At 43.3% G+C, this 20,170-nt stretch overlaps 1 pseudogene; it reads right to left on the bottom strand.

Annotated features, from left to right (window-relative positions):
* Positions 1-602: 602 nt before the first annotated feature.
* LOC147429871 (cold shock protein 2 pseudogene) lies at positions 603-1,191 on the bottom strand (annotated as a pseudogene).
* Positions 1,192-20,170: the final 18,979 nt, after the last annotated feature.

Here is a 20,170-nt window from a genome sequence, read left to right as displayed (position 1 = left end):
AACTCCTAGTAATCATCACTCCAGAAATAGCTGGGATAACTTGCTGCTCTATATCAACCACTGTGGTATAAAAACTACTAAAAAAACGTATTAAAATCAAACATTCACATCTAAGGGCAAGGAAGCAATATTAAACAGCCAACATGGGAAAGAAAAGTTTCAACCAGAACAGACTAATGCCTTTGAATCGGTACTAGAGTTCACCAATATTAGCTAGAGCAACAGCCCAATAGTCAATCGTTTGACAAAGTAGGAGTAATGACTGTGGAGGACACCACAATACACCTGAACATGACACAACACAAATTGCAAAAAACATTGGCACCATGGTCATATCATAATTGCAAAATGTTTACCGGTTGAGACAGTTTCAAGCAAAATCAGCTTTTCTCAGCTCGTTCTTTCCTCAAATCAAAGAAAGCATATCCTTCAATTTCATAGAACTCTTTGATTCATAAAAATGAAGAACCATACCAACCTTAAAAAGACAAAAACTGACCATTCCCGAAACATCTATTTCCTCTTGATAAACCAGACAAGCCAAAAATGATACATAGCTATAAAAAAAACTCTTAACACGCAAGAACCAGTTCAAGGAAAGCTTTGCAAAGGCTACCAGAGACCGTAGTCACAGCAAGCTTTCCAAAGAGAGGTAATGACTCATACTAGAGATGGAGATCAAGCTGCTGCAACAGTGCAGTCCCGTGCAAGATGCCCTTGCTCGCCACAGTTGTAGCAGCCGCGGCTTCCACCACCGCCTCGTCTGCTGCTACCATCAGTACAATCACGGGCAAGATGACCAGACTCTCCACAGTTTTAGCAAGATCCAACACCTCCTCCACCATAGTTGCTGCTTCTTGCACCCCCTCGACCCCTCCCTCTGCCTCCTCCGCCTCCGCCTCCATAGCCGTAGCTATCTCCCATCCCACCCTTGCACAGGATTCCCGTTCGGTCCCGTCACGTCTGTCGCCTTGGTGCGCCCATCGTCGCCGTTCTCCACAAAGAACTCCACATCTTCGCCAGGTTGCAGCGAGCGTAATCCCTCGGAATGAATGGAGGTCTGATGCACGAACAGGTCCTCGGAGCCATCGTCGGGAGTGATGAAGCCGAAGCCCTTAGTGAAGTTGAACCATTTGACCTTCCCTGTCTTCTTAGAGGAGTCGGCCATGGCGATGGAAGCTACTGATGCAGGAGGAGGAAAGGAGGGCGGGAGAGAGGAGTAAAAGGCACGAAGCCTGGAAACTTCTCTTGCTTGGTTGGCCTTATGATGTGAGTTTGTAAATAGTAATAAGGAGGAAGGTACACAGAAGGATCTGCAGGAGTATGGCTGCATTTAGTGAAGCGCAGGAGCGTGAAGAAGACATCTGGACAGGTTGCACAAAACCAAGGTGATGGAACTATTGAGCTCTGACAAGCCCCAGCCCGTCTTCTGCGTTCCGCCTCGCGACTCCAATCTCCCATCTGGTGAGGTCACATGGTTCAGTTGCGACTGCAGACGGCTCCAAGCCAATTTTCGCACGCCTTCTCACCTCGAAAATTGTTGGCCGTCCACGTGGACGCCATCCGTGAAAGGACGCCTTAGCTAGCCCAACACTATGGCCTTTCTTTAGCAGGCCAAAAATGCTATTCCAATTTTCTTGGCTTACTACTCCTAAGAGACCTTAAGACTTGTCGAGTCTTATTTGACACCATCTACTACATGTGATAACTAGGACGTCAAGTCTTATTTGATACCATCTACTACATGTGATAACTAGGACATTGGATCTAGCATAGCCAGGTGACCAAAAGGCTATTCCAATGTTCTTTGCTTATAGACAGTCACAACTCACAATTTTTTATTTTTTTATTTTGCATGCATTAATGCACGAGGCTAATTGGTGTAGCCCCCTCAACAAATTATGGAAGAGGCACTGGACGGAAAAACGGTGGGAGGGAGTCATGGAGAACATCTAGAAGCCAAGGTGGCCTGTTAACCTTCACGGCTCACGGACACCCTATCACCTACGACGGACGTTGTAACCTACGGCGGACATTGTATTATTTATTTGGTAGAGTCAGGTACCGGGCTTGTCGGTCCAATAGGAAAAGGGTAAGAGTGATCGCCGATGAGAGGCGCACTCTAACTGGAACATTCAAGGGATTAGTTGGCTAAGCATGGGTGCCCAAGTGTGAATGGAGAGAGCTCATATAAAAGTCAACTAAACCTAAAATTCACTCATTCTCTCATTTGTGCAATAGAAGAGTGCTCTTGCTCCATCTCCATCTTCTTCTTCTTCATCTCCTTGTGTGTGTGTGTGTATGCGTGAGAGAGAGAGAGAGTGTGCGTGCGATCGAGCATTGCGACGACAGCACGGTAGCGGCCGGCGGCGAAGCAGTTGAGCGCGGCGCAGCGGCGGCTCCTTCTTCTTCGTGACGAGGAATCCTCTACGAAGCAAGCGTAGAGCGGTGAGTGACACACCATCGCCTTCTTTGAGCTTACTAGTTTAGGCTTGTTGTGTGTTTGGAGCCATTTGTGGCTCGCACACGGTGTATCGGCAAGTTCCTTGCGTTGACACGTGCGACATATGCGCACATTTTTGGCGCCGCTGTCGGGGAATGCCATACACTAAGCTCGAATGGCACTCTGTGCTTCTTTTGTGGTGCAATTTCTATTGTAGGAAAGGTAAGGAAGGAGGGTGTGTGTGTTGAGAAGAGGGATTTAGTGTTATGCTGTGTGTTTTTTTTGTTAATGGAGTTTTCAAAGGTACTGTGTTTATTCTCTGTGTATTAAGGTTGTTAGTTTTCTTTGTTAATGGAGGTTTCAAAGGTACTGTGTTTATTCTCTGTGTACTAAGGTTGTTAGTTTTCTGTGTACAATAAGTAGGAAGTAGATCTGTGAGAGCTAATAGAGTGTGTTAGTGTATAATAATAGGTGTATTAGTTAGAAGTAGGTAGATAGAGTGTGTGTGCGCTCTCGCACAGGCCGCGGCGACCTTATCTTTTTTTTAAAATAAAATTAAAAATTAAAAATTAAAATTAAAAAAATTAATAAATTTAAAGGTAGGACCGGGATCGAGAATATCTCCCAAACCCAAGCCCAAGCTCATGCTCAGGCCTAGGCCTCAGTTGCCTTTTAAAATTACGAATTTTAGCTTCACACGTAGCAAAAAATCGATTTTTTGAGGACCAACGGAATTTCAGATGCCCGAAAATTGTGTTGTAAAGCACACAGCGACCCTCTAGGTGATACGCTCGTTTCGAGCTATCACACACTTTAATAAAAAAGATAAAACATTAAAAAATATTAAAAAGAAATTTAACAAAATTAAAAACGTAAAAAATACGAGTGAAAACGGACGTTTAAAAAAGGTAAGTGGTTAACCTTTGAGGTTATTCGCCGACGCTTGTAGGGTGCCAAAGGCACATGCATCTGCGCTCTGGTCGTGTGCTAGAGACGGAGCAACTAGAGAGAATTTCGACTTACGCGAGTTCTCAATATCCACCTACTTTAGGTTCTGAACCCTCGGCGGGGACCCAAGGTAGTACAAACCAAGACCCGAACATAGCGGCTAGTAACTCTTCCTCTGACTACAACGTCATGGAGGGTTTACCAATGCCTAATCCCAATAGCTCAAGCCAAGACATGCATGCCATGGGTCCTCGGTCTGGACCGAGCGTGCTTAGCCGCCTGAAGGAAACTTTTAGTAGAGCCACTCGCTCCGAACATGGAGCTAATGATGTAAATGAGGGGGGTGGAGAAGTAAATTCTCCATTCATGACCAACGTAGACCCTATACCATTAGAGAATGTGCACGTGAATACTTCATTCACTGCACCTCCTGACTCTTCAGAGTTATTTCCCTCCGAGGTCATATTACCCGATGGTAGAAGCCTTGCGGAAGTGCAAGAGGTTGAGCAATATATCCTTGCAGCGAGGGAAAAGGAAGTCGAGAGCTTATGTAAGGCGGAGCAATGAAGAGAGTTAAAAGCAAAAGCCCCTATGTCAATATCCTTGCTAAGAGAGCAATCGAGTGCCCCTGACTTAGCAACCGCTAAGGGCCAACCCCTAGAAAGCAACATTGCATCTAGCTCAAAGGACACCCCTAGCACCTCAATCTTAGATGGAGTGTTCCTAAATGAGAACTGGGAGTACGAACTACAAACAGAAACTCTGACCGACCTATACACAGGCCACACCTATTACGTGGGTTGGTTAGATGTCCTACAATCCACAATGGGTGCTACTAGCGTGGAGGATCAACAACAAAGAGTTTGTGAGGTCATCCATAGGGTGATTGAGTTAGAGAGAGAGAACAAGGGGATCAACATGCCTTCAACGGGTCTCATGAGATTCTTAGATAGAGGGAAGGCTAAACAACCGACCTTCTCGCAAATGGAGACTCCCTCGGTAAGTCCGATGGATCCCCCATATGTTGTTTCTCCAGGGGTCTCAATGCAATCTGAGTCCACAAGTGATAGCTTCACCTTTCCAAGTCTAGATCATCTTTCCCTTGATGACACCACGGCTACCATGCCTACCCCAATGATGGGCATGCCGAGAAACACGCCATGGACCTCATTTGTTAGTAAAGCACCACTACATGGTAGCTCAATGCCTGCAACAGTACCTACAAGTGTATACCAATCGTATGCACCTATAGGTCATCACACTCATGTAGTCCCTACCCCTCCCATTGTTTCAACTACCTATGCTCCACTACCACAATACACAATTTCTTATTTCCAAGGGACTATACCGGCTAGCATTAGCATGTCACATCCGACGTCTACTATGCCTAGGGCCACCCATATGAACTATGGACCACCACATGGCACAACATCATACCCAACGTGGAACCCAAGGGCTTCCTATGCGCCAAGCCCAATGCCAATACCTACTCCACATGTAGTCTCTGGAGCGCCTCCACCCACGGTGCCTACTCACTTAGGTGACTTGGCAACATTTGCTCAAGCTATCGGTCGATCTATTTCTGAGAATATGCGTAACGCGCCTGATAGAGAGCCTAGAAGTAAGGCAGTACAAATAGCCAAGCTCACACAAAAATTTAGTGGAGACGGGGATGTGAGAAAGCATATCGAAGTGTTTGAACAAATATGCGATTCTCTAGGAGAACACAATGACCTACATAAGAGCAATGCTTTAAGCCTAACCTTAAGTGGAAAGGCTGGGGATTGGTATAGAACTCTAAGGGTGGAAGAAAAAACGATTTACCCTACTCTTAGGAAACTGTTCTTGAAAGAATACATACGAGAGGGAGTACTTTGGGGTGTAGCCTCTCAGCTCCAGAAAGCCCAACGAGAGGAAGGAGAGTCGATGAGAGACTTTATTAATCGCTTGAAGCATTTGAATTCTCGATGTAATCCAAATGAGCGCTTCAACAATAACCAATTGCTGTATAGATTCATTAGGGGATTACGACATGAGGATATCTACAATGGCTTAGTCATTAGAGGTATCACCACTTGGGAAGCAGTCACCACCAATGCGATCCAATTGGATGATAATTTAATGATTCAAGGAGAAAGAGTGTCTGTTGAGCGTAAATCTATTAACTCGCAAGCATCAGGGCATCAGCCAATGACCCTAAAGCCTATTGCTAAAGAGCCAAAGATATCTGAGATGACTTTAGCAGATCTCACCAAGGCTATTCAAGAGAGTCTTAGAGACAATCGTGCTCCGCAAAACAATCATATGTATCCAAGAAGGGAGCAGCAATGGTGCTCAGTATGCTATGGACCGCATAGTACCAATGAATGCCCTACCTTTAGAGTAAAATTCAATGGGAACTGAAATTCTTGTGGGAGGTATGGTCATCAAGCTAAGGATTGCATAGTATTTAAGCGCGCGATGGCCAATAGACCAACCTTAGCATGGACAGACACACCTCGAGTGCCTGCATCAACCTCTTGAACAAAAAGCACAACACATGGTCCCTAGGGCCCAAAATGTTGTTCAAACAACACCTTTACCACCTCCAGTGCTAGGACCGCAACCACCACATCCGAGAATCACTTCTGTGAATCAAGTGGGTTGTGAGTCATCTATTTCTTGTTTGGAAGGCTGTGAGGAAGATATAGATCCTAATATCGCCTATGGGATGGATGTGCTTGAAGAAAGTCCACAATACTACATGGAGGACTATTGGGGACAAGTCAAACCTGTCTATCAAGTAGCTGCTCTTGCGGCAAGAGGCCAAAATATCAATTACACCGCTAAGAGACCACCTCTTCAATGCTATGAGTGTGGAGGTCCACATCGTGTAGCCGAGTGTCCTATTAGGCTACAAAAGAACGCCACACTAATGCAAACCAATCAAGCGAGCATGTCTACAATGCCGATACTCATGTGTAATCGATGTGGCATAGATAATTTGATTGCCCAATGTCCAAATAATCCAAATGCACCAAAGATCACGCCATTAAACTTGATTGAAGTTACTGAAGAGCCATCACAAAGTACACCTGTGGCACCAGTAAACGTACACATACGATCGATGCTCCAAAAACAAAACTATATCCTTGAGGAAAGAGACACGGCATCAATTGCCCAATCTCAAGAAAAGAAGAAAACACGAAGAAAGAGATCGTAAAAAGTAGCGAAGTCAGACCCCGTATATATGAATGACGCTGAAGAGGATTCTGATTCAGGAGAAACCATGGAGACCAAAACGACCACTAAGATAGAAACCAACAAGGAAGATCTTCATGAGCCACAATGGCCAGGATCCAAAAAGAAGATAGGAACTTACCCAAACCCTATAGAGGAGATCGAGCGAGTCAAGCAATTAAGGAGTTTGGTAGAAGATACCCAAAGGGATCTAGAACCTGCACCTAGGAAGATCCAAATTACAGACACCGTGTTCCCTACGCAACAACAACCTCACCAAGTCCATAGACCCTTGGACATACCTAGTGTCATCCAAGAAGAAAGTGACTTAAAGTCATGGGAAAGTGGATGCACTCACTTCTTGATGGAAAGAATGTTTACAGAGGGACTACCTGATCCTATCGAAGAACCACGTCAAGGGACTCAAGGCCAAAAGGTGCCGTTAAACATTGCCAAATTGATGGATTTCATGTCTTTAGAAGTTAGAACCACCATCATGTCCAAACTATATAAAGACCCTGAGCTAGTCTCAACTCTTTGAGCCTTCCTCAATGGAGAACTGAAGTTTGGGCTACCACAATTTGCACAGATGGATGGAGCTGGGGAGATTCCAATAGAGGAGGAATACATAGATCCACAACCCAACCTAGATGAGAACCTTGTTATAGAAATACCTGTTAACAAGTTGGGACAATACTTTGAGGGTGATGAATCCAATGCGACTATACCAATCACTACTAAGGGATTAACTGTGAAGGGAATCCTTGATGGTGGCGCTGGGGCTAGCATTGTGACTAAAAATTGCTGGGAAACTATGGAAAGACCTCACCTTGCGACCACAACCATAGTAGTGAATATGGCCAATGGGTCTATTGTTAAACCTATTGGGATGCTAGAAGATCTCAAGATCAAGGTCTTTGGACATAAAATAAGGATTATCTTTATTGTTATGGATTTCTCCAAACACACTATGGCATCGGAGATGATCTTAGGACGTCCTTTCATGAGGGAAGCAAAAATGGTGCATGACTGGTCCAAAAACCATGTCTACTTGCAGTTCCAAGATTCTGTCATTCGAGTGGATCTTGTGACGGGTCGAGCACATCCTCTAGGAAACAGATTTATAATTGATCATAGATCTGACACCACAGTTCACTCGGCCCCATTGCAGTATTGTTACACATGTAAAGCGGACACTGATGTTGGGGAAGATTCTCCTTATATGGATGTACTACCTGGGATGACTGAGTCGGACAATGTGGATTGGGTCCACCTAGCAGCAACCACAGACACTTGGAGAAATAGGGAGACGACCTGGGTAACACCTAAGGGGGATGAAATACCACCACTTGTACCCTTAAACATGCTAGAAGCAATGCATATAGCTTCTGATGATCTACAAGCACTACAAGAGGCTATTCATATTAGCGACGCTCACAAAGCGACGCTCAAAATAAAAAAATCCCGGCGTCGCTATGAGCGTCGCAAATTTACAAGTAAATTTGCGACGCTCATAGCGACGCCGGCTGGGCTAAAAAAAATAACAGAGAGCGCCCAAAAACTCAGATCTCAGATCTGAGTTTTTCGGCGCCCTCAAGCAAGGAGCAGGTAACTCTCTCCCTCTCTCTCTCTCTCTCTCTTTCTTCTCCACACACACACACACACGAGGAGAGGAAGGAGAGCCAGGTATGCTCCTTCCCTCTCCTCACTCTCATGTTCCCTTCCCCTCTTTCTCTCTCCCTCTCTCTCTCTCTCTCTCTCTCTCTCTCTCTCTCTCACACACACACACACACACACACAGTGTTTTAGAGAGAGAGAGAGAGAGAGAGAGAGAGAGAAAGAGTACAAACATAAACAAAAACGCACACACACATACATTAACAAAGAATGCACACACACATTGAGAGAGGAAAAGAGAGAGCATGCATAAACAAAAAAACGCACACACATTGAGAGAGAAAGAGAGAGAAACTAATTTAACGTCGTAGGAAACTAATTAAAATTAAAAGACCTAAAGATCTAGCCAACGAGGAGTTGAACTCAAGACCTATTATTCAAGAGGGAAATGGAATAACCAATCTATCATACTTGGCATGGGTGATAGAAAGGTTATACCATTTATCTCTTTTTATTGGCACACATATCCACACACGCGCACACACACAAGAAGAAGAGAGTTATAACGTCGTAGGAAACTATCCTAAAAGACGTTAAAGATTAGGTTAGATGTAGACTTACGTTAAATTAGATTTAGGTTTATTTAAGTTAAATTAGATTAGATTTAGGTTTATTTTTAGTTAGATTTACGTTTATTTACGCTAGATTTAGATTTACGTTATATTAGATTAGATTTAGGTCTCCATAGACTACGATGCCTGCATGAAGCGGGTGGAGAAAGCCCTCAATGGAATATAGGGTATTGCTGCCTTCACTCATGGTGGGCTCCGTCGATCCAAAAGTACTGGTGAAATGTCTTCAAAAGATAGGGAAGAAGGTGGATCTTCAGGGCGGCAAGAGTCACTACATCCCCAACAATGACCATCTAGACAACCTCTAGTCATTCAACAGCAACTTCAAAGTTAGTAACAAGAGCAAGAACGGTCCAAAGGGCCAATTGCTGTCGTCAGATGTGGATGGAGATGAGGCAGCGTCACCACTGGAAGTTAACTCTCACATCTTTAGTGATGAGAATGCCAACTCTTGCCGAGTTATGTGAAAAATTATGTGTTAAATCAGTTTTAAGGTTCTTATAATCCCTGTTAGTTTAGTTCTTTGTTTTTAATATAACATAATTTACGTTAGATTTAGATTTATGTTATATTAGATTAAACTTAGGTTTATTTAGGTTTACCCACACACACACACACACAAAAGAAGAAGAGAGTTTTAACGTCGTAGGAAACTATCCCAAAAGACGTTAAAGATTAGGTTAGATATAGACTTACGTTAAATTAGATTTAGGTTTATTTTTAGTTAGATTTATGTTTATTTAGATTTACGCTTATTTACGTTAGATGAGTCCACGCAAGAATTACTTACGGTTTAGGGTTTAGAGTTAGACGAACAGTGAAAAGATCTACTGTGAAAAGATGTTAAGATGCTGTGAAGTGCTACAGCTAGAGAAGAGGCAAAGGGGTTTTGTCCACTACATGCAGTATCATGTAGACGTGGGTCTGTAGATTTCTTGTACCCACAAATATAGGTATTGACCAATAAAGACGAGATTATAACCCGGTGGTTCTGATCTCCGTGCACCTCTAGACCGAGGTGTGCGGGGATTGGACATGACTAGAGAATGTGAGGTAGAGAGAGAGAGAGAGAGAGATAAGACGAAGAATGCCAATAGAATATTAAATTTGTTGTCCAGGTTATAAGATTTTTATCCTCATTATGAGTAGTGACGAGGATGTGGGACCGTCCAACCGAAACACCTATCTCTCAACGAGGGTCTTATGTCCTTGTAATCAATGCAAGCATGCTGTGCGACGAACAAGACGTGTTTCTTTGCAGCACGTTCGCGAATTTGGCGAGTTCGATCCATCTATTATAGATCGAGTTGTTGCCAATTATAACTCGTCGGACTCTGACACTGGCCAACAAGCAGCAATCTTGCAACCCAATAGACGTGTTCGCGGGCGCTTTGGTCAAGCAGCACATGTGAGGCCACAAGATGTAGCCTCTGATAGCTCGGGGGATGATCATGCAGAGCACATTCCCAACGAGGCAATGTTTGAGCCCGAGATTGATGAAATGATCGAGATGATCATGGATTCAGAAAGGCTTATCTATGATGATATGAAAAGTGAAGCCGATACGCCATTGTATAATGGAGCACGTATGTCTAGATTGAAAGCACTCCTGGTTCTTCTCAACATGCAGGCAAAGTTTGGATGGAGTGACACTAGCGTCACAACGCTTTTCAGGTGATCTATTACAATTAGTTTACTTTAATAAAACTCTAAATGTATAATGATCTGATAGATTTTTACACAACTGTATCGTATTTTTATGTTGTGTAGATTGGTTAAAGAGCACATACTACCAGCTGACAATGTGATGCCAGATTCCCGAGATGAAGCAAGAAAGATTTTGCAAAACTTGGGGATGGATTACAATTCTATCCACGCTTGTCCTAATGACTGCATTCTTTTCAGAGGGGAATACATAGACATGGAGAAGTGTCCGAAATGTGATTCCGAAAGATATCGAGTAGATCTCCACGGGACAAAAATTCCACAAAAGGTTTTGCGACATTTTCCTCTGCTTCCTCGCATCAAGCATTTCTTCGGATGTAAGTCCATGGCTGCCCTAGCATCATGGCATGAGGAGAATAAATCTTCGGATGGTGTGCTACGAATTCCTACAGATTGTGCAGCCTGGAAACATATAGATGGAACATGGTCGGATTTTGCCAGGGAAGCTCGAAATTTGCGCTTAGGCCTGGCTATGGATGGCGTAAATCCATTTGGTCAAAGATCAACATCTTACAGTGTATGGCCCGTTGTCATCGTCAACTACAACATTCCCCCGTGGTTGACTACGAAGAAGGGGCACCTATGGCTAAGCTTGATTGTGCCAGGGCGATATAAAGTGCAGAATATTGATGTGTATCTTCGTCCACTATTGGAAGAGCTACAACAATTGTGGATTGGCATTCACATGATTGGCATAAAATGTGTCAGGTACGTCCGGAGGGTAGCATGGCAGAAGGTTGGTTGGTATCAGAGTCCCTAGTGTACATTGGAGAGTGGCTAGACGGATTTGATAAATCCCGAGACACGCTATGGCGAACCATAGATGATGAGCGCATATCTGGGATTGTCATGTGCAATCTCGGTGTTGAGAAGAAGATGACAGAAGATCTAGAGGCTAAAATCAACCGATTTTGCATGCTTCACAATCCAGTGATGCAAAAGTGGATTTCACAATATGAGGATGCAAAGCAAGAGCGACAAAGGACACGAATCGAGTGGAGACGGGGAAGACGACCACCGATGCACTATCCGACGGGTCTAGAGAGCCTACCAACATTCATGAGCTTAAGATGGTTGCACAACCAATTGAAAAGCGCACAACAATGCGGTGACGAAGTGACTGAGGAAGAGTGGGAGTACTCTTGTGGTTGCGCGACCAAGGTAAGTTTGCAATGTACGACTAGCTAGTGACTTTATATCTAAACGTTTGAACGACCACTCATAATCTTGCCTCTTCTATCACTCAATTCATTGCGTCATTGTATTTATATGCGTCATTACGTCATTGTATTTAATGGTCTTTGCGTCATTGTCTACTCTATTCATTCAATATTAAGTTTAAATATTCGTGTGTTTAATGCAGGTATGGATGATGAGGAGTTTCTTTCTTCTTTGTCACCGCAGCAGAGACAGTGATACGTGGAGCGTCATCGCTCTGGCGCATCATCGCGCGTTCCTACTCCATCCGCATCTCCCTCTCTTTCGGAGCATTCGGCGCGCTCCGAAGCTTCGGTGTCGACGAGACGATCTTCACACTCGTCTAGACACCGGTGCTCTAGTGGTGGCGGTGGCAGTTGTTGTGGGGATTCCGCCGCCGATGCCTCCACACCGCCTCGTGTTCGACGAGGCTCTTTACCCTCCCCTTCTTTGCCCGCCCCCACACCAGCCACAGCATCGCCATCTACGCCAGGTTTTGCGCGGCTGACTGTTCCTAGCAGCTACACACCTCTACCTACTCCACCAGGAGCCACCCCACTCGACACTCCTCGCTTCGGGGCCCAGACACCGGTGGAGACACCTGACGTCCGTACCCCCATCGACATGCCGCTAGAGACCCCTGCCGAGACACCCAGGTTCATGCGTCACCGGCCAGAGGGCTTGCCTTACTCCGTCGACTTCAGCGGCGGCATCATCATGGATGATGACGGCAAGAAGGTGATCTCGCGCATGCGTGGTCTTTGCTCTCAGCTATTTAGACACTACATACTAAACAAATGGAGTGAAGTACCAAGTGATTTAAAAGCCAGAGTCATCAGCATACTTCATGATGAGTTTCCCATTCCAACACGGGATCAGCGCTTCAATGAAGACCTGATGAAGATTCGAATGCGCGAATACTGCAAACACAAGCGTTCCGAAGTGCAAAAAGCAATCAAGCATGGGTGGAACAGGCCAGATTGGCTGGCCAAAGAAGATTGGAAGAATGCGAAGAAAGCAGCGCGCGAGAATCCCGACAAGTGGAAGCAACAAAAGGATGCAGCCAGAGCGCGAGTAGAGGCAGGGAGCTCGCACCACTTGGGGAGCGGTGGATGGGCATCATTTGAGGCCGATTTTGTAAGTGTTTTCGCATTGCTCTTTATGTTCGATAGTTTAGGGTTTATGAGTTTTTTAATTCTAACATAATGAAATCTTTGTATGTTTTGACAATGGTCGATGACAGGACGTGATCCCACACCGTACGAGCGCGAGTACGCAGGCAGGAAGGGCTTAAACGCCCTGATGGACATTCTCAGTTCTCGCGACGGCATGGTTAGTATTAGGGTTTACTCTTTTCTATTTTTTGTATTGTTTTATAAATGTCGTTATATGTTTATACTTACTGAAAGCTGTCTTATTGTCTTTTTTTGCAGAATCCGACAGATACGCCGCTTGGACGCGATGAGACGTCTGACTAGACGACGTCAGTTTAACCGTAGCTAGATAGCATTAGTTTAGGGTTTCTCATAGCTTATGTATCATGAGACGGATTTTATACGTCTTTTTGAACCATGTATATTATTACATTTGTCACCGCAGTTCATTTTGCCAATCAATTCTTTATGCCTACGATGTTGTACAATTGTCATTATTACATTTGCCAATCAATTCATTTTGCCTATGATGTGTACAATTGTCAATTTTACTGTTGTCAATTTTGCAAACAATGCGTCTTGTGGGTGACTATTTTGGGTCTATTATCTACCCTTGCACCTTTTTAAAAAAGTGAATCAAGTACAATATGGTTGATGGGTGGCAGGGCATTCAATGCCCTGTCACCAAAAAAAATTTCTCTCGGGCGTCCCTATAACCGTCGCTATTTATGGCTCTAGAGCGTCGCTATAGACTTCTGTGTAAACATCGCTATAACCGTCGCTATGAGCGTTTCTATATAGCAACGCCTATAGCGTCGCATATAGCGACACTATTAGCGACGGTTTTAGCGACGCCGGGGGTTATAAAAACCCAGTGTATTGGCGTCGCTAACAGCGTCACAAGAGCACACAACCTCTTGTAGTGAAGATGAAAGTTTGACTGGCATTGAAACCAATAGCGCCTCACAAGACTATAGCCCACACGATTTGGGGTCAGAATCATCAGCTAAAATTGACTCTGAGGACGAAGAATCTGAGTTAAATCTTAGTGAAAATGTGGGGACAAACCATTCAAGGCCCAGTGGTAACCTAGATGATAATCTATCCAAGGGCGCAGAAGACACAAGTAGTGATTCATCTAGTGATTCTTCACTAAAAATCAACCGTAATCGAGAATTAAACAAGAAGAGTAAGAGATATAAGAGGCGACGATATCGAGCAAATGTGCGTGATAGAATAAATGAAAAGAAATCTACCGTAGAATGGCTTAATTATATAGGGGCATGTGATGCTCATCGAAAGTTGGTAGATAACTGGGGTGAATACCTTCAAAGTGTTATGTGGTGTAGTTCACAACCCATTGACATCTCACAACTAGAGGCTACACAGAAGCCAAAGTTGAGCCGTACCATAAGGAGACGACAAAATCGAGAGTTAGCTCAACAACAAAAGGAATCAAAAGTTAAATCACAGTTCACAAAACAACAGGACCCCACAGACTTACACCCTGCACCTGAACATTTCAAATCCTATACCATAGAGGAACGTAAGGTTGTGTATACAAAGGCTCAAAGAAAACCTATCGATGGGAGCAATGGAGTCTATGATGGTCTAGCGATAGTTAAGGAAATAGAATTAGCAGACCCAGGAGAAGAGTCTAAACCTGTTTTCATTGTCCAAGATCTGACCGAGAGTGAGGAGTGTGTACTTAAAGAACTTCTCAAGGAATTCAATGATATATTTGCCTGGACTTATCATGATATGAAAGGTGTTCCACCTTCCGTGGTGCAACACACAATCCCTATGAATAGCATGGCTAAACCAGTTCAGCAACGACCCTACCCAATGAATCCTAAATATGCAAAAATCGTTCAAGAAGAGATTGAAAAGCTTGTGGAATGCGGATTCATATACCCTATTGAGCACTCAGAATGGGTGTCACCAATAGTGATTGTGCCAAAAAAGAATGGGAAACTCAAGAAGGTCAATGCCGCCACTAGGAGGGACCATTACCCCTTGCCATATTCAGAACACGTGCTTGAAAGAGTTGCAGGGAAGGAAGCTTATAGCTTTCTAGATGGGTACTCTGGCTACAATCGAATCACAATTGTGCTGGAGGACCAAGCCAAAACAACCTTTATAACCGAATTTGGAGTGTTTGCATTTCGTGTTATGGCTTTTGGTTTAACCAATGCCCCTGCTACCTTTCAAAGATTAATAAACACTGCTTTTAGAGAATATTTGAGGGAGTTTTGTGAAGCTTTCTTAGATGACCTTTGTGTTTATTCCTCCTGGAAAGAACATCTATCATGCTTACGAAAAGTGTTTGAGAAGTGTAGATTGTATCGCATCTCCTTAAACCCTTTCAAATGCCAATTTTGGGTTAAACCTGGAGTCATTTTAGGGCATATAGTGTCCAAAAATGGGATTTCCATAGATGAGAGCAAAATTAAATCCATTGTTAAATTGCCACCACCTACAAATTATAAAGGAGTTCAAAGGTTCATGGGCCATGTTGGTTATTACCGATGGTTTATTTTAAACTTTGCTGAGATAGCTCGTCCTTTGTACAAGCTTCTTATTGAGTTCCAATGGACTGCGGAGTGTGACCATGCTTATGAGTCATTGAAAAAGACCTTGACTAGCGCTCCTGTTCTACGAGTGCCTGATTGGAATGTAATTTTTCATGTGCATATTGATGCATCGAACTTTGCTATTGGGTGTGTTCTAGCTCAACCAGGAGAACATAAACTGGACTACCCCATTAGCTTTGCAAGTCGTCAGTTGAATGATGCCGAAAGAAACTACATCACTACAGAGCGAGAAGGTTTAGGTATGATTTATGCAGTGAAGAAATTTCGCTACTACCTTCTGGCCAACAAGTTTGTGTTCTATGTTGATCATCAAGCCTTGTTGTATCTAGTAAATAAACCTTGTTCCATGGGAAGAATTACACGATGGTTGTTAATTTTCCTTGAGTTTGATTTTACCGTTGTGGTGAGACCTGGTAAAAGAAATTTCATGGCTGATCATTTGTCTCGCATACCCAATGGTGAAGCCCCTACTGGAGTCGATGATAAATTGCCTAATACTTCTCTATTCCTAGTCAAAACCATACCTGAATGGAGTGAGAATATTGTGAACTTTCTAGTTAATGGTTTTCCACCCAAAGAGCTTCGTAAAGACAGAGCTTGAAAACTGTTAAAAGAATGTGAACCTTACTGTCTCATTGCGGGAACTCTCTACAGGCTAGGGAAGGATGATATTCTTAGACGTTGTGCCCGTGAGGATGAGTATTTATACATACTGCAAGAAGCCCACATGGGTATAGCCGGAGGACATTTCTCAGGGGAACTAACAGCTCGAAAGGTGTTGCAATCAGGCTATTGGTGGCCAACCTTATTTAAGAATGCATCACTTTTTGCAAAAGGATGTGATGAATGCCAACGTTACAAGATCACACAACAAAAGGATAGGATGTCCTTACATCCTGTTAAAGTGACTCAACCATTTGAAAAATGGGGTTTGGACTTTGTAGGCCTAATTAGTCCGGCATCTCGTAGCACTCAATCTCGATATATTATGGTTGCCACTGACTATGTGACAAAGTGGGCGGAAGCCAGGGCGACACGTAAGGCCGATGCGAGGTCAACTGCCAAGTTTCTATTTGAGGACATTATTACAAGATTTGGTTGTCCCTTTGAGATTGTGAGTGACAATGGTACTCATTTTATAAATGGAGTAATAAAAGAACTCACTACCAACTTTATGATAGCTCACCATAAATCCACACCTTATTATCCACAAGAAAATGACCAAGCTGAGAGCACCAATAAGACCTTAATCTCTATCTTAACCAAAACAGTGGAAGCTCATCGCACAGATTGGGATTTAAAGCTTACATCAGCTCTATGGGCTTATCGTACTGCGTATAAAGTTACCATTAATTGCACACCATTCAAGATGGTGTATGGCCAAGAAGCGGTTATGCCATGGGAGTTTGTCATTCCTAGTCTTCGAGTAGCTTCTCAAGAAGGTTGGGATGGTAACCCCTTAGTTGAGCGATTATATATCCTTGAAAGGCTAGATGAAGAGAGGCAATTAGCTATGCAAAATGCACTTGTGGAGAAAGATAGGAGGAAGAAACGGTTTGACCGTCATCTAAAGAACAAGGATATCAATGTTGGTGATAAAGTCCTTATGTATGGAGTGCGTAACGAAAAGAAAAAGTTGAAATATGCGGGAAAAGGACCATATAGAGTATGTGATATCACCCCACAAGGAACCATTCGTGTGGAGACTCTTGATGGAGTTGAAACCATTGGATTCCTCAATGGGAGCAAATTTAAAAGATACTATGATCCTTTAAGCCAAGAGGAGTTGTGTGCCATCCATACAAAAAAGGCAGCCAACGCACAAATAGAATTGAAGAAGATACAAGCTCAAGCTGAGGCTAAGGAGCAACAACAACGTATACTACAAAAACGAGAGGCTAACCTTGGAGTCACACATGCATTCCACGTTGAAATCGACGAGGATTGATTGGACTCTGACACACCTCTACGATACCCTATTGAGCTAAACAACACCTATGGAAAAGTGCTATATAACGCCTTATTGGACACGGGTGCTAAATATAATCTGCTATCATATGGGGTGTGGTGTCAGTTAGGGAAGCCACCTCTATCTGAGAGTATTATCCAAGTCAAGGGTGTCAACAAGAAAAAAACTGCAGTTTTTGGAATCTAGCACACTTCTGTCAGTTATGACAATGGGGTTGTAGCTCAAGACTTTTTCGTCATGCCTGTTGGAACTATGGAGGGTAATATAAACCTAGGACGCACGTGGATGATAGCCACCAAATGCACTATTGATTGGGGGACAGGGGGTGTCGCAACACAGAAACCAACTCTTAGCCCTGCCACGCAAGCCATAGTCCCTGAGATATTGCCTCTTAAGGAAATAAAACCCAAAACATTGCATGTCCAAGAGGTTGAACCATATGTCCCCATAGCCCAAGTCTCTAGAGCTTCAACTGATGTAGTTGAAATAAATCTTGAGACACACAAGACCCATCCCAATATAACAAAGAAAACATACAAGTGAGTCCCTAAAGCTTCTTTAGCAACCATAGCCAATGCTAAAAGACAGGAGCCTGGTAAGAGACGTCCCATTCGCCCCAAGAAACGTAAAGAAATGTTGCGTTGGATTCCTAAAAAACTATTGGAAGCCCAAGGCTACTATGAAGGAAATGATCAAATCTGGGTGCCAAAACGTAAATTGTGCTCTTACTTGTCACGGGGCCCATGTGAGCTCAATCCTGTGGCTCCAAAACAAATTGAAGATCGTGGAAAGGAAAAAATCATGGAATGCGACACACCCGCTCCAGAGCTAGTTTGGGTACCAAAGAAAGAACGATTTGTTCCACATAGCTCAGGAACAGGGAAAGCAAATGAAGCTTCTTGCTCTTCATGTAGTTCCTATACGGAAATAGAAGCTTCGACACAACCTCCACCTACCATTGTACATATCCATACAAGCAAGAAAGAGTTTACACCTCCCGTTGTGAGTTCACCACCTACAACGATGTTGCAAATAAATTCATGGGAGAGTACCTTACCACTCTTGCAACTAGATGAAACGCATAGAGCGGTCGAAAACTATTGGTTAAAGCCTTCACCTATAACAACTTGGAACAATCGGTTTCAAAGGGTGACGGCATTATTTCAAACGGTATGATCTACCCAAGGAAGGGGGGAGTGTTTGTTGACATCCATCATTCACTTGCTTCCCTCTCAACCTTTCTCCCTGACCTCTTAATCTCCAATCTTAGGGAATGTACATATAAAGCCTTATACTCACAAAAACAAGATAAAAAAGTAAAAGAGCAAGAGCCATAACACAAAATCATAAAAACACATTATGCACAAGAACACGACCCTTGTAATATTTGCACTCTAACCATCATCTATTTGCATGTACGGATATGGCTAGTACGCTAGAGTCATCCACTCATGCCTTGGGTGAGAGGTACCCTCGTTACTTTTCACAAATGTTTCACATGGTCTTTCCGGTGCTTGCATGTGAATGGGATTTGGTAGGTACGCTAGCATGTGAGAGGAATTTTGAGGAGTTAGAGTGGCTGATACGTCTCTTGACCACGACTCATCCATACTTAGTAGAGAGCGTTTCTCCCATTGCACAAGCCTATCCTTTTGACCAAGATGACTATAGGCGTCTAGTGACCTTCTTAGTAAACATAGGTACCTATGATGAAGAAGAGGATTTACATGACTACACGGATGGCACATATGGTCTCATGGATGATGACTTTGTTTATCTCGACGACGAGGATAGGGGTTTAGCCTTAGGGTTTCCTCCCAATCTCTACAATATCCTATTCCCTTGACTCTCTAGGGGGAGTGAAAATAATTAGGTTAGGGTTCCTTATGTTTTTTTTGTTGTGTTCAATAAGTGTTGGTACCTTTTCCCACTGATGTGCCTCCTAGAGGTATTCTTTGTGTTTCTTAGTGTGTACAGGAACGTGTTGCTGTTGTTAGGATTTGGACCTTCATGGGAGCTTTCTCGCATTCACACTTCAAATCAAGCGCGACCATCGACACAAACAGGTGTTTCTTGTCCATAAGCATTGCCCCTTATCTTTTTGCATCCATATTTGTCTGCCTTGATTGTGATTGGTGGCATAATATTCAGCGCATTTGCTTAGTACCAAACATTAAATTCAATGATTTTTTTGTCATAATCACTTGTCTAGATTTAAAAATCAAGCAGTCCGACTAAGCTAGTTTGACCAAGTTAGGTGTTAGAGATCTTCTCTTAATACCATGGGGAATGCCTTCCTAATAATCAATGGTTACTTAGGTTCTTAATTTGATTTAAGCATCATTGTGTGAAATGTACTAGGGCTTTCTAGTGGGCTTGATCCTATTGACCTTTAGCTTAAGTATTATAAAGGGAGTTTATTTGTGTGATGAGCCTAGGGAGGTGTATCAGTGTTATATGACCCCCCAAAGTTACAAAATTAAAATGCTGAAAATGAACAAACAAAAAATCAAAGTGCCACAATGTAAAATCTTAAGCTAGAAGAGAAATTCAGCTTGATTGGGTACTTCACTCACATGTATCGCCTATGGTACTAGAGCCCTAGAGGTTCCCAGTGTGGGCGCTTTTCCTTGAAAATTAAAAAACCAAAGGCATATAAAATAAGCACACAC

This window comes from Adiantum capillus-veneris, chromosome 22 (genome assembly GCF_014529385.1).
Source record: "Adiantum capillus-veneris isolate H3 chromosome 22, ASM1452938v2, whole genome shotgun sequence".
In the NCBI taxonomy this organism is placed as follows: Eukaryota; Viridiplantae; Streptophyta; class Polypodiopsida; order Polypodiales; family Pteridaceae; genus Adiantum; species Adiantum capillus-veneris.
Note: the sequence above shows the minus strand (reverse complement) of the source record. Positions and strands in the feature narration are given on the sequence as shown.